This window comes from Pongo abelii, chromosome 11 (genome assembly GCF_028885655.2).
Source record: "Pongo abelii isolate AG06213 chromosome 11, NHGRI_mPonAbe1-v2.0_pri, whole genome shotgun sequence".
NCBI lineage: Eukaryota > Metazoa > Chordata > Mammalia > Primates > Hominidae > Pongo > Pongo abelii.
This window is the reverse complement of record NC_071996.2, coordinates 105767299-105781780: the sequence shown is the minus strand read 5'-3', so window position 1 is coordinate 105781780 and position 14482 is coordinate 105767299. Positions and strand designations below refer to the sequence as shown.

General features: G+C 39.8%; 1 protein-coding gene across 2 annotated transcripts in view; it reads right to left on the bottom strand.

The window, feature by feature from the left end:
- BMPR2 (bone morphogenetic protein receptor type 2) overlaps positions 1–14482 on the bottom strand; it is a 195677-nt gene that overhangs the window by 71379 nt on the left and 109816 nt on the right. The window lies entirely within an intron of this gene.

The window sequence follows — 14482 nt, the reverse complement described above, 5'->3', positions numbered from 1 at the left end:
TTTGCAGCATTTTAATCATAGAGTAGGTTCCATCTGTTCACTCTACTTTTTTGAGTTGTCCTACTTCAAAGCACATGTTTTTAATGCTGTCTTTTTGCTGTTCCTGTTTGTTATTAAAATACATTAAACTATAAAATAAGTGACCTTGTAAGTGACTTTTAAGGTCCTCCTACTTCCAAAACTCTGTATGATGAGTCTTCTCATGCAGTTTTTTGAAGGCTCAACATTCTTTGCTTTTATTCTCAAATTTATAAAAGAAAATTTAACAAAACTTTTACATTAAATATTCATTAATTCAAAATCTGAAATATGGATTATTCATATATTGGAGAGGATGAAAAAAGTTTTAAAACATTTTAAACTTGTTATAGTGATGGGAAGGGAACAGTGTGCCCTCTTTAAATGACACGGAAGTGGGGAGGTAAGTAATGGGTAGAGAAAGGTGCGTCCCTGGCTAGGGCTCCACCCCAACAGACCTAGGTGAGGACAGGCACTCCTGCTTTCGCGCCCAAATGTTGCATTTCCAAGACCACCCTGACCCGCCATGTCCCCATCCTGGGCCTATAAAAACCCGAGACCCTAGCAGGCAGACATACAGGCGGCCAGACGTAAAGAGGAGCACATCGGCGGAAGAAAGTAGCTGGTCGTCAAGAGGAGCACGCCAGCAGAAGAGAACAACGATAGGCACCCGCACGCCGGCAGGCCATCGACCAAACGACAACGACGCGGAGTTTGGCTGGGGCAGACGGAGGAGAGCCCTGGCCACCAAGCGGCCAAACTCCAGGAGAAAATCATCTCCCTTCTGGTTCCCCCATCTGCTGAGAGCTACTTCTACTAATAAACCTTGCACTCATTCTCCAAGCCCAGGTGTGAGCCGACTCTTCCCATACACCAAGGCAGGAAACCCTGGGATACAGAAATCCCTCTGTCCTTGTGATAAGGAAGGGGGTCTAATTGAGCTAACACAAGCCGCCTATAGATGGCAAACTAAAAGAGCACCCTGTAACACACGCCCACTGGGGCTTCAGGAGCTGTAAACATTCGCCCCTAGACACTGTTGTGAGGTCGGAGCCCCACAGCCTACCTGTCTGTATGCTCCCCTAGAGGTTTGAGCAGCGGGGCACTGAAGAAGTGAGCCACACCCCGCAACACGCACCCCGTCAGGACAAGGGAACTTTTCCCATTTCATTATAAACCATATGATTGGTTAAATTTCAAATAAAAACTTTCCAAGGCAATGTCACATGGTCTAAAAATATGAGATCCCTGAAAAACTGCCAGGAAAAATATTTCAATATGTGTATTCACGTGTACGTGCAATAAAAGAGGCCTTTAACTAGAAAACGCCTATTTTTTGTTGTCCATTTCTTCAAAATAAAAAAACCTTTTTACATAACATATACTACATCTATGTTATACCTGAATTGTCTTGTTCTCCTACCTCTAATAAACCCTCTTTTTCTTCCCTATTAAGTTTTCTCAGTTAAATACTCAGCCAAATGTAAACACTGCTATGTATGCCTGTGCAATAGTTGGGCTTATACAAGCAAACACTTCCTGAATGCAGAACAGACAGGGAACCTCTGTCTGTCTCATTGGAGCCTGGGATGTTTCTGTTTACAAATCCTGGAGCCAGGCGGGGGCCACTACTGGAGGCGTTCTGTCTGTTTCCTTGCTACACTCAGCTTTTGTCTGGGTCTGTGTCAAAGAAAGAACAACATTGTTACATGTGCAGCAAGCAGCAAAGGGAACCTTAAATATAACACACTAGTGGTTATGTCAGCTCCTTAATCTTTTACCACTGTGTAGAAAGGCAAATTGGGGATTAGTTTTTGTAGTTTTCAAGCAATGTAGCTTTCATACAAGTAGAGAAAAACATTTAAATCCAAAACGATGTGATCAGTTAAATGAATTCCTTAGCAAAATAATCCAAATTGTTAAGATATTGTTTCTGTACTGTGATTTATTGTGGAGCTCAATGTTTTGAACAAATGTTTTTATAGGAAATAAACGTTGATTTCTTTTAATTAATATGTTTGAAATGGCAGTAATCATAATCAGACTAATGTTTACATTTAATGTCCTAAAAAATTGAGAGGGGGCAGATTTCTTGTTTTTTCAAACAAGTAGTTAATACTGAATATGAATGACTGGTTTAAATGTAACTTGTTAATCATTTTGAATAGATCTAGCTTGGAAGAAAAAGCAAAAAATAACAAAAAAGAAAAATAGCCCATACTTTGCTAATTGAATCAAGGCATTTGATGAGTGAATTATGAAAGAAACAGTGAAAAACTGAAGGAGAGAGAGAATAACAGTCTAAAGTTAAATTCTACCCCCGCCAAAAGGTTAGAAAAGACATGAAAAAAATGGGAAAAACATTCAGTGCCCCTCCTCCTTAACTTTTAGCTTCATAAGTATTTACAATTTTAATTTCTTTAGAATGTATTTTAAATAGCTATTTTATGATTAGGAGAGAAAATTTCAGCAATTTATTTTATTAAAGAATGAATTAAAACAGTTAATTATATTTGATTGGAATAAAATCATTAAAAAATGGAAAGATCACATTTAAGTAAACAGACTAGGAATTTTTAAAATACAAGAAAAATAGAAGAATTAATTTGCAGACCATTGTACATCAAAACATTTCATCGAAGAATAAAGAAAACACCATTAAATATGCTCTCAAAGTATTTTTGGTATAATTCTACTTTAATTACCTCTATTGTACTAAGATTGTACTTTTTAGATATGATAGAACAGAGTCTGTTACTCTATACAACTTTAAAAAAAGTATTTAATGATTCTTAGAAAACATCAATAACCTAACTGAGTAAGAAATGTCCATTTAAGCCTAAAGTTACCACTAGAAAAATGGAAACCTAGTCACTATAATATTCATTATTTGAAACAAAACAAATTAAAAATAAAATTCACAATACAGAAAATTCACGAGACTCACAATCTAAACCAAAGAGTATGTCACTCAAAGATCCCTGGTCAATTTTCCTAACTGCTCTACAAAATGACAATTCTAAATTCAGAATTCATACTCAAGAACTCTGTTTTCAGAAAATGACCATGAACTAATTTGACTATCAAAGTGAAAGCTATATCTTCCAGTTATTTACTGATTGAACAACAAAATATGAATTGCATCACCAGGCAACTCCCTCAATCCATTTTATGTTATTTTAATTATCATAGTAACCTTTGCTCTCTTAGAAGGAAAACAAGACAGATATTTGGAGAAAAACAAATAGCTTTTTTTCCCATTAAATTTCTGCTGGTCTGTTTCCTAGTTGTTTCCCTTGCTCTAGCTTTCCCATTTCGCACACTGATTTCCTTTTTTTTTTTTTTTTTTTTGAGACGGAGCTTCACTGTTGTCGCCCAGGCTAGAGTGCAATGGTGGGATCTCTGTTTACTGCAACCTCTGCCTCCTAGGTTCAAGTGATTCTCCTGCCTCAACCTCCCAAGTAGCTGGAATTACAGGTGCCTGCCACCACACCTGGCTAATTTTTGTATTTTTAGTAGAGAAGGGGTTTTGCCATGTTGGCCAGGCTGGTCTCGAACTCCTGGTCTCAAGTGATCTGCCCGCCTAGGCCTCCCAAAGTGCTGGGATTACAAGCGTGAGTCACCACTTATAACTGCCCATCCTGATTTCCATTTTTTAAACTTTACAAAATATAACCCACAAAATTATATACATTTTTGTGTATAATGTATAAGCGTTATACACGAAAATGTTTATAATACAAAATGCAGTGCTTGGTGAATCATTATGAAGCAAATACTTATGTAACTAGCACCAAGGCCACAAAATACAACACCAAGAGTCCCAAAAGTCTCTTACCTGCTCCTACCTGTTCCTAACATCCTTCCTCTGCCCCAGAAATAGTCATTATTCTGACTTCTGTGGTAATCATTTCCTTGCTTTTCTTAATAGTATTACCATCACTGAATGCTGAGTTTTGCCTATTTCTGAATTTTATATAAATGGAATTTTTGTGCCTTGCTTCTTCAGTTCAATAATATGTTTTGAAGATTTAACCATGGTGTTTGTATGTAGCTGAAAATAATTCAGGGCTGTTTTTCTATGTAACAAATGTAGCTACTTTTCCTTGTAAGGAGTCTGGGGACTATAATGACAATAAAAAGAACATTGTGTGTAATTCCTGTTACATTCCACAAATGTATACATTTGATTTTTTAGCTATATTTAGGACTTTAATTTTGTTGCTAACAGAAGAGTTTTAAATGAAGCAGACAAATAGACTGTACATCCTCTAGTTGTTTCTCTTTTGGCACTAGAGGCAGTAGTCAGCAATAAGGCAAGCCAGAGTTAGTAAGAGATGCACCTGGCCAGGCGTGGTGCCTCATGCCTGTAATTTCAGCACTTTGAGAGGCAGAGGTGGGTGGATCTCCTGACCTGACCAATATCGTGAAACCTGGTCTCCGCTAAAAATACAAAAATTAGCTGGGTGTAGTGGCGGGTGCCTGTAATCCCAGCTACTCCAGAGGCTGAGACAAGAGAATTGCTTGAACCCGGGAGGCGGAGGTTGCAGTGAGCCGAGATCGTGCTACTGTACTTCAGCCTGGGGGACAGAGTGAAACTCCATCTAAAAAAAAAATAAAAAAAGAGACGTACTTAGGGAAAGAACAGAATAGACAGAAAAGCTTGGGAATAAAGAGGTAGGGTGGGCTTGGAGCAGTGGCTCATGACCGCCATCTCAGTACTCTGGGAGCCCAAGGCGGGAGGATCACTTAAGCCCAGCAGTTCAAGACCAGCCCAGACAACCTGCCAAGACCCCATCTCTACAAACAATTAAAAGATTAGCCGGGTGTAATGGTGCATCTGTGTAGTCCCAGCTACTCAGCAGGCTGAGGTGGGAGGACTGCTTGAGCCCAGGAGTTCCGGACCAGCCTGGGCAACATGGCGAGACCCCATCTCTACCAAAAATACAAAAATTAGCTGGGCATAGTGGTGCATGCCTGTAGTCCCAGCTACTCGGGTAGGAGAATCAATTGAACCTGGGAAGCTGAGGTTGCAGTGAGTCAAAATTGTGCCACTGCACTCCAGCCTGGGCAAGAAGAAGACTCTGTCTCCAAAAACAAAAAACGAAAAACAAACAAAAAACAAAAACAAAAACAAAAAAACATTGCTCAGATCCTACAAACCATACTCCTTATATAGTGAGAGTAAGGAAGTAACAATATCAAGGGCACTGATGACCCTAAGGGGAGTTTAGATTAATTGTTGCTGGTACTTGATCTCTAAAACAGACACTTCTTTTCCCTAATCCTACTCTTTACCCTTCCTATTCTTTTATGTTCTCTTCTTTCTCCCTGTACATATTTCCGTCTGCAAACCTGTCTCAGAGGCATTCACATGTCCTGCTTAGAAGCACAGGAGAAATTCTGGCATATGCAAGAAGTTCTATTTTTAATCCAACTCTTATCTTGGTTTTAAAACAAAATAAAACAAAAACAGACAAAAGTAAAAGTTAGCAGAGTGAGAAAAGTATTTTTTATTTATATCATTGTGGGTACCTTTTGGATGTTCATTCTTACATACGAAGAACTTATTTTCATTTTCAAGGAAATGAATGTATACCATACACAAAAAATAAGTGGTACTAAATGTATAGGTTCCAATACATACTTGTGTGTGTGCATTTGTGTGTATATATGTACGTGTATATATACATATCTTTGAGTAGCTATATATTTAGTACAACCTCGCGTGTGTGTGTACACACCTTTTGACTTTAGAAGGTAACTCTCTTTACTTCCTAAAATTGTCACTTCCCTATAATGAAAATATATCCACCTTCTGCCATGGCCTCATGATACATGGAGTGTGTACCTCCTTGCCCCGTGACTTTGAATCTGGCCACATAACTTGATCAGACCAATGAGAAGCTGACAAATATAAGGCGAGCAGAAATCTAAAATATGCTTAGGTAGTTGCGTTTGCACTTCTTGTGAGCAGGCAATCCACTATTGATAGAAGCTTGAGTAAATGTTGCCCCTTGATCGTGGGTCCTAGACAAAAAGATATGAATTGATCCTGAAGCCTGAAGCTGAGTCCTGCCTAGATCAGCCAAAATCATCCAGCTGTTCTACAGACCTATGATTATGAGAATAAATGCTTGTTGTTAAAGCCACTGACCTTAGGGGTGGCTTGCTGATGAAGTATTATCAGCAATAGCTGACTGATACATTAGTATGCCTACTACTGCCCATGTAACATCTTACATAGGTGTGTGTGAACATATAAAACTTTCGGTTTTCTAAAAATTCTGTCCATGTTTTTCTCACAATTGTAGACAAAATTTTATCCAAACAAAGGAGTCTATAAGTAATGCCCAGAATCCCACTACTAACTATAAAATGAATTTTTAACACTGTTAAAATTAATCATGTTTGTTTATTTAAAACACAGCACTTCAGTTGTTTTGTGGGGTAAGATATGTAATATTCCTAAAGGTCAACATTTATTTACCACTTGTGAGATGTATAAACCTCAAACTACAACTTTAAATCTACTTCAATCTTCAGCACCTTCTTCTTAGTCCAATTATATTCTAACTTTCTCTCTAGGTTATATAGGAATTCCATCTATTGTGACTTAAATTAATCACCACTGTCTTTACTTTTGTAATTGTCTTATTCCTTGCTTTTTGTTCTCTTAACTTTGTTTTTCTTTTTCATATCTCCATTTACTTTAAAATCTGAAAAAACAGTACACAAAATGGTACAAAAGAGTAACAAAGGCCGGGCGCGGTGGCTCAAAGTGTAATCCCAGCACTTTGGGAAGCCAAGGAGGGTGGATCGCCTGATGTCAGGAGTTTGAGAACAGCCTGGACAATATGGTGAAACCCCACCTCTACTTAAAATACAAAAAATTAATGGCAGCCGCCTGTAATCCCAGCTACTCGGGAGGCTGAGGCAGGAGAATCACTTGAACCCAGGAGGCGGAGGTTGCAGTGAGCTGAGATCGCGCTGTTGCATTCCAGCCTGGGCGACAAGAGCAAAACTCCACCTCAAAAAAAAAAAAAAAAAAAAAAAGAGTAACAAAAAGACAGATACCTTATGATTCCACTTATATGAGGTACCTCAAGTAGTAAAATTCATCAGACAGAAAGTGGAATGGTAATTGCCAAGGGTTGGGAGCAGGGGAGATTGGTGAGTTGTTTAATGGGTATAGAGTTTCAGTTTTGCAAGACAAAAAGAGTTCTGGAGGTTGGTTACACAACTGTGTGAATGTACTTAATGCTAATAAACTGTGCACTTAAAAATTACTATAAGAGTAAATTTTATATTTTTAAAAATGTTAATCTCTGGGCATGCTGGCTCACACCTGTAATTCTAGCACTTTGGGAGGACGAGGCAGGAGGATTGCTTGAAGCCAGGAGCTTGAGACCATCCTGAGGAACACAGCAAGACCCTGTCTCTACAAAACATTAAAAAAAAGATTCTAGCTACTAGGGAGGCTGAAGTGGGAGGATCACTTGAGCCCAGGAGTTTGAAGCTGCTGTGAGCTATGATCATGCCACTGCACTCCAGCCTGGGAGACCACAGTGAGAACCCGACTCTGTTTTTTTTTTAAAAAAGGTTAAGACAGTAAATTTTACATTTTAAAAAAGTCTAAGGATGGTTCTCACCTTTCTCAAAAGATGTTTTATTTTTAAAATATTAAGAATATACATATAAACACCTGAACTCACACAATTTTCAGTATTTATAAAATGCTTTATAATATTGTCAGCACTCATGTCATAATATTGTAATTATTGGCATAATTACAATATTCCAATCTACCCATATTCCTTCCTGACATATTCACCCTTACACCCTCAACAGGAGTTCATGGATAAGGATAATAAAGAGAATGAGAAACAAAATCTTATTCACCTCTTTATTGCCAATATTTGCACAGTGGCTTGCATGCATAGTGTGTATTCAATACCTGTTGAATGAATGAATGGATACATGGATAAATACATGATGGGGAGCACTAATGACAAGATTATACTGGAAATAGGCTGGGCGCAGTGGCATGTGGAGGCTCACGCCCGTAATCCCAGCACTTTGGAAGGGTGAGGCAGGCTAATCACCTGAGGTCAAAAGTTCAAGACCAGCCTGGCCAAAATAGCGAAACCCAATCTCTTTTAAAATTACAAAAATTGGCTGGGCGTTAGTGGTGCACCCCTATAGCAAAAAAATCTGAGGGTGGGGCAAACAATCTGTTTTCAAGGGCCTCCAAACTGATACTGATTAATGCTAAAGTTTGAGGATCATTATTCAAGTGCTCTCAACAATTCTGCAATCAGTTTAATAATTTGCTGTCCTTTCTTACATAAACTAGCTAGGTGGTATTTTCTTCTAGGAAACTGAACCCAGACCAGTTCAGAAAAATACAAAAAGTATAACTTGATTGTGGTGCAATACAGGCAAAGTAAACCCTTCAGAATAGAACACTTGACTTTATAGCAGTGTTCTGGCATTTGCATTGATTTGTGATAGAGAAGCAGCCTCAAATGTTATCCTCTACGTTTTTATCTTATTGAATTTTTAACTGTAATTCAAGTTTCATGGAAATCTGATCATTATTTATTAGTGATATAAAGACAAACTGCTTACTATTCCAGGCAAATTATTATGTTCAAATTCTTGTTAGTATTAACTCTGATGTATGAATCTGATTCATTATACAGAATTCTCAATTTTCAGTCTGCAAATTCATTAGAAGTGCCCAACCTGGGGTCTTCTTTAGCCATTAAGTTCCTAGATGACTATTACAAAACAGACTAAGTTACTTTCAGTGTTAGGAAAAAAAACCTCTTGAAAATCAAACTTATTTATGCATAATAAAGCTTCATAGGCTTACATATGCCAGGTGTCTTTGCTTAAGCAAAATTTTATTTTCAGAACATAATTAAAAAATAGTTTGCTATCATGTGGATAAAAAGCTCTATTAGGCAGGCATATTTTTTATTAGTAAAAATGGGGAAATCAATTATAATAAGTATAATTTGTACAGCACGATTTCTTTCAAAATATAAGACCCATGAGAATACATAGCTCACTGTAGCCTCCATCTCCCTGGGGCTCAGGTGATCCTCCCACCTCAGACTCCTGAGTGGTTGGCACTACAGGCGTGCACCACCACACCCAGCTAATTTTTTTAAAATTTCTTGTAGAGGCAGGGTCTCACTATATTGCCCAGGCTGATCTTGAACTCCTGGACTCAAGCAATTCTCCCGCCTTGGCTTACCAAAGTGCTGGGATTATAGGTGTAAGCCACCATGCCCTGTCTTAAAGTTCTTTATTCTAAGTAGAATGGTCCATATAATTCATTCTGAAGATGAATAAAAATTGAAATAAGACTACAAACATGGGCAATAAGCCTTTAATGTGTCTTTTTTTTTTTTGGAGACAGAGTCTTGCTCTATCGCCCAGGTGCAGTGATGCGATCTTGGCTCACTGCAAACTCCACCTCCCGAGTTCAAGCAATTCTTGTGCCGCGTAGCCTCCTGAGTAGCTGGGACTACAGGCGTGCACCACCAGGCAGGCTAAGTTTTTTTGTATTTTTTGGTAGAGATGGGGTTTCGCCATGTTGGCCAGGCTGGTCTCAAACTCCTGGCCTCAAGTGATCCGCTTGCCTTGCCCCAGCAAAGCGCTGGGATTACAGGCGTGAGCCACCCTGCCCGGCCTGTCTCATTATTTTGCTATTTCAAAATAATACAAATATTTCAGAACTCATGTTGATAAGTAAGTAGACAATTTCAAAAGAGAGACACTAATTCTGTGTCTGTTTTCTACTTTTCTGTATGACATTATGCTTTCCATTAGCATGGAGAAGTAAGGCAATGTATGTTCTAAATATCCTTTCTTTCTTAAGACAAGTATTCCTCCTCCTGCTGGGAAAGGCATGTGAAAGTGTATGGGGGCATTTTTTTTAAATTGTCGTATTAGGGTTAGAGGGCTATTGGCATTAATGAGTGTAGACCAGGAACTTTAAAATCCTTCAATGCTTGGGATGGTCTGGCACAACTGATGTTTTATCCTAAAGGCCAATGGCAGTTCTTTAGAGAACTGCCCTTGCCCTCACCCTAGGCACTAAGCCCTTACTTAGCAATTAAGGATCTTGAGATCATCCTGCATATGGTGGTTCCTGAATTCAAGGACAGATGTCCTGATAAGATAAAGGCAAAGAGGCTGGGTGCAGTGGCTCATGCCCGTAATCTCAGCACTTTGGGAGGCCCAGGCGGGCGAATCACTTGAGGTCAGGAGTTTGAGACCAGCCTGGTCAACATGGTGAAAGCCCAACTCTACCAAAAATACAAAATAAGCAGGCATGGTCGTGTGCAACTGTAGTCCCAGCTACTTGGGAGGCTGAGGCAGAAGAATCCGTTGAACCCGGGAGGCAGAGGCTGTAGTGAGCTGAGATCACACCACTACACTCCAGCCTGGGTAACAGAGTGAGACTCTGTCTCAAAAAAAAAAAAAAAAAAAAAAGATAAAGGCAAAGGGAGATTTGAGACACGTAGAGATGAAGGCCGTGTGAAGGCAGAAGCAGAGATTAGAATTATGCTGCTACAAACCGAGGAACACCAATGACTTACTGAAACCTGTCAAAGCTAGGAGATCTCAAGGCATGTAACAGATTCTCCTTTACAGCCTCCAGAAGGAACTAACTGAGCCAATACCTTGGCTTTAGACTGCTGGCCTCCAAAGCTGTCCAAGAATAAATTACTGTTGTTTTTAGCCACCCTATTTGTGATAATTTATTACGGCAACCCTATAAAAAAAAGTTTCAGGTAAAAACCAGTCATACTTAGGATCACTAAACACATCTTAAAGTTCTATAATTAAAAAACAGAGGCATTAATTACCATTTATATTATTCAAAAATAATTAGAAACTATTAGGCATTGGCTGGGCGCAGTGGCTTGTGTCTGTAATCCCAGCACTTTGGGAGGCCGAGTTGGGAGGATTGCTTGAGCCCAGGAGTTCGAAACAAGCCTGGGCGAAAGAGTGAGACATCATCTCTATTTTTTTTTCTCTCTTTTTTTTTTTTTTCCTGAGACGGAGTCTCACTCCGTCACCCAGGCTGGAGTGCAGTGGCACGATTTCGGCTCAATGCAAGCTCCACCTCCCAGGTTCATGCCATTCTCCTGCCTCAGCCTCCCGAGTAGCTGGGACTACAGGCACCCGCCACCACGCCTGGCTAATTTTTTGCATTTTTTTTAGTAGAGACGGGGTTTCACTGTGTTAGCCAGGATGGTCTCGATCTCCAGACCTCGTGATCCGCCCGCCTCGGCCTCCCAGAGTGCTGGGATTACAGGCGTGAGCCACCGCGCCCAGCCTTTTTCTTTTTTGAGACGGAGTCTCGCTGTGTCGCCCAGGCTGGAGTGCAGTGGCGCGATCTCGGCTCACTGCAAGCTCCGCCTCCCAGGTTCACTCCATTCTCCTGCCTCAGTCTCCCCAGCAGCTGGGACTACAGGCGCCTGCCACCAAGCCCGGCTAATTTTTTGTATTTTTAGTAGAGACGGGGTTTCACTGTGTTAGCCAGGATGGTCTCGATCTCCTGACCTCATGATCCACCCGCCTCTGCCTCCCAAAATGCTGGGATTACAGGCGTGAGCCACCGCGCCCGGCCTTATTTTTTTCGGAAGAAAGAAGGAAGGAAGGAAGGGAGGGAGGGAAGGAAGGAAGGAAGGAAATATTAGACACTGACACTGAACAGCGTATTATAACACAAAGCCTTGATTTTTAAACAACAGACAAGTATTGGGGGAACAACCAAAGTGATGTGATTAGAATATCTGTGCTGTTTAAAGTAGTTCCTGTAACAGTTGAAAATGAGAAATACAGATGCTTCCCAACTTAAAATTTTTTGACTTTACCATAGTTTAAAAGCAATGTATAGAAATCTTACTTCAAATTTTTATCATCTTCTGGGTTAGTTATATAGAGTAAGATACTCTCTCATGATGCCTGAGTGCAGTGATGCAATCACACCTCACTGCAGCCTCAAACTCCTAGGCTTAAGTGATCCAACTGCCTCAGCTTCTGGAGTAGCTAGGACTATAGGTGTGCACCACTATGCCCAGCTAACTTTTCTTTTTATTTTTCAGAGACAAGGTCTCACTATATTACCCAGGCTGGTCTCAAATTCCTGGCATCAAATGATTTTCCCACCTCAGCCTCCCGAAGTATTGGGATTATAGGCATGAGCCACTGTACCCGGTCAAAAGAACACATTTCTGAGTAACAAGTTCCAATACCAAATAAAGAATTACCTCTTGCAGGCAGCAAAAGAATATATAAATTGAACTGTATCCAAAGTAAAAACTTTGGGCTGGGCGTGATGGCTCATGCCTATAATAGATCCCAGCACTTTGGGAGGCCTAGGTGGGCGGATCACTGAGGTCAGGGAGTTCAAGACCAGCCTAGCCAACATGGCAAAACCCCATCACTACTAAAAATACAAAAATTAGCCAGATGTGGTGGCACACACCTGTAATCCCAGCTACTTGGGAGGCTGAGGCAGGAGAATGGCTTGAACCTGGGTGGGTACAGGGGTGGGGGGCAGAGACTGCAGTGAGCTGAGATCACACCATTGCACTCCAGCCTGGGCGACAGAGTGAGACTCCATCTCAAAAAAAAACAAAAACAAAAACAAAAACCAACAAACAAAAACAAAAATAAAAACTTGCACATTATGGATACAATCAAAAGAGTGAAACGGCAAGCTATGGGAGAAAATATTTGCAAATCATATATCCGATAAGTGGTTAATATCCAGAATATATAAAGAACTCCTACAACTTAACAACATAAAACAAATGACCCAATTAAAAAATGGGCAAAGGACCTGAATAGGTATTTTTCCAAATGGCCAACAAGCATATAAAAAGATGCTCAATATCTCCAATCATTAGGGAAATATAAAACAAAACCACAATGACATCCCACCTCACACCCATTAGGACAGCAACTATTTAAAAAAAATAACAAGTGACGGCAAGAAGGTGAAGAAAGTGGAACCCTTGTAGGTTCTCAAAAAATTAAAACTAGGCCAGGCGTAGTGGTTCACGCCGCACTTTGGGAGGCTGAGGTGGGAGGATTACTTGAAGCTGAATGTTCATGACCAGCCTGACAACATAGTAAGATCCTATCTCTAAAATAAAATTTAAAAATTAGCCAGGTAGCAGCCGGGCGTGGTGGCTCATGCCTGTAATCCCAGCACTTTTGAGAGGCCGAGGCAGGTGAATCACAAGGTCAGGAGTTTGCAACCAGCCTGACTAACATGGTGATACCCTGTCTCTACTAAAAATACAAAAAAATTAGCTGGACATAGTGGCGGGTGCCTGTAATCCCAGCTACTCAGTAGGCTGAGGGAGGAGAATCGCTTGAACCCAGGAGGCAGAGGTTGCAGTGAGCCGAGATCATGCCACTGTACTCCAGCCTGGGCGACAGAGTGAGACTCCGTCTCAAAAAAAAAAAAAAAAAAAAAAATTAGCCAGGCATGGGGTCATGTGCCTGTAATCCTAGTACACCTGGGAGGCTGAGGCAGGAGGATCACTTGAGCCCAGGAGTTCAAGGTTACAGTGAGCTATGATCGTGCCATTGCACTCCAGTCTAGGCAACAAAGCAAGACCCTGTCTCTTAAAAAAAAAATTAAAAATAGCATTTTTATCATATGATTCTGCAATTCCATTTCTTGGTATACATCCAAAAGAATTGAAAGCAGGGTCTCAAAGAGATATTTGTATACCCACATTCATTGGAGCTTTATTCATAATAGCCAAGAGGTAGAAGTAACTCAAGTGTCCATGATGGATGAATGGATGAATAAATGTAGTATTTACGTAAAATGGAATATTATCCAGCCTTCAAAAAAATTCTAACACATGCTACAAGATGGATGAACCTTCATGACACTATGCTAAGTGAAATGAGCTAGTTGCAAAAAGACAAATATGACATGATTCTACTTATATGATATACTTAGAGTAGTCAAATTCATAGAGACAGAAAGTAGAGGGTGGCTGGAGGGCCTGAGAAGAAGGGGTAATAGTGAGTTGTTATTTAATGGGTACAGAGTTTCAGTACTTGAAGGTGAAGACTTCTGGAGACTGGTCGTACAACAATATGAACTATACTGAACTGTACACTTAAAAATGGTAAGATGGTAAATTTCACATTTCGTGTATTTTACCACAGCTAAAATTTTTACAAAATAATTTATTGTAATGTACATACACTACATGCAGCTGTCTTGACTAAAGACAGAAAACTGCTCTGAAAAATAATTAGGAATAAATTTAACAAAAGAACTGTAAGACTTGTACACTGAGTAAACTATAAAACATTGTTGAAATAAATGAAAGAAGGTCTAAATAAATGGAAAGATATTGTGTTCATGAATTAAGAGACTTTCTATTGTTAATATAGCAATACTCCC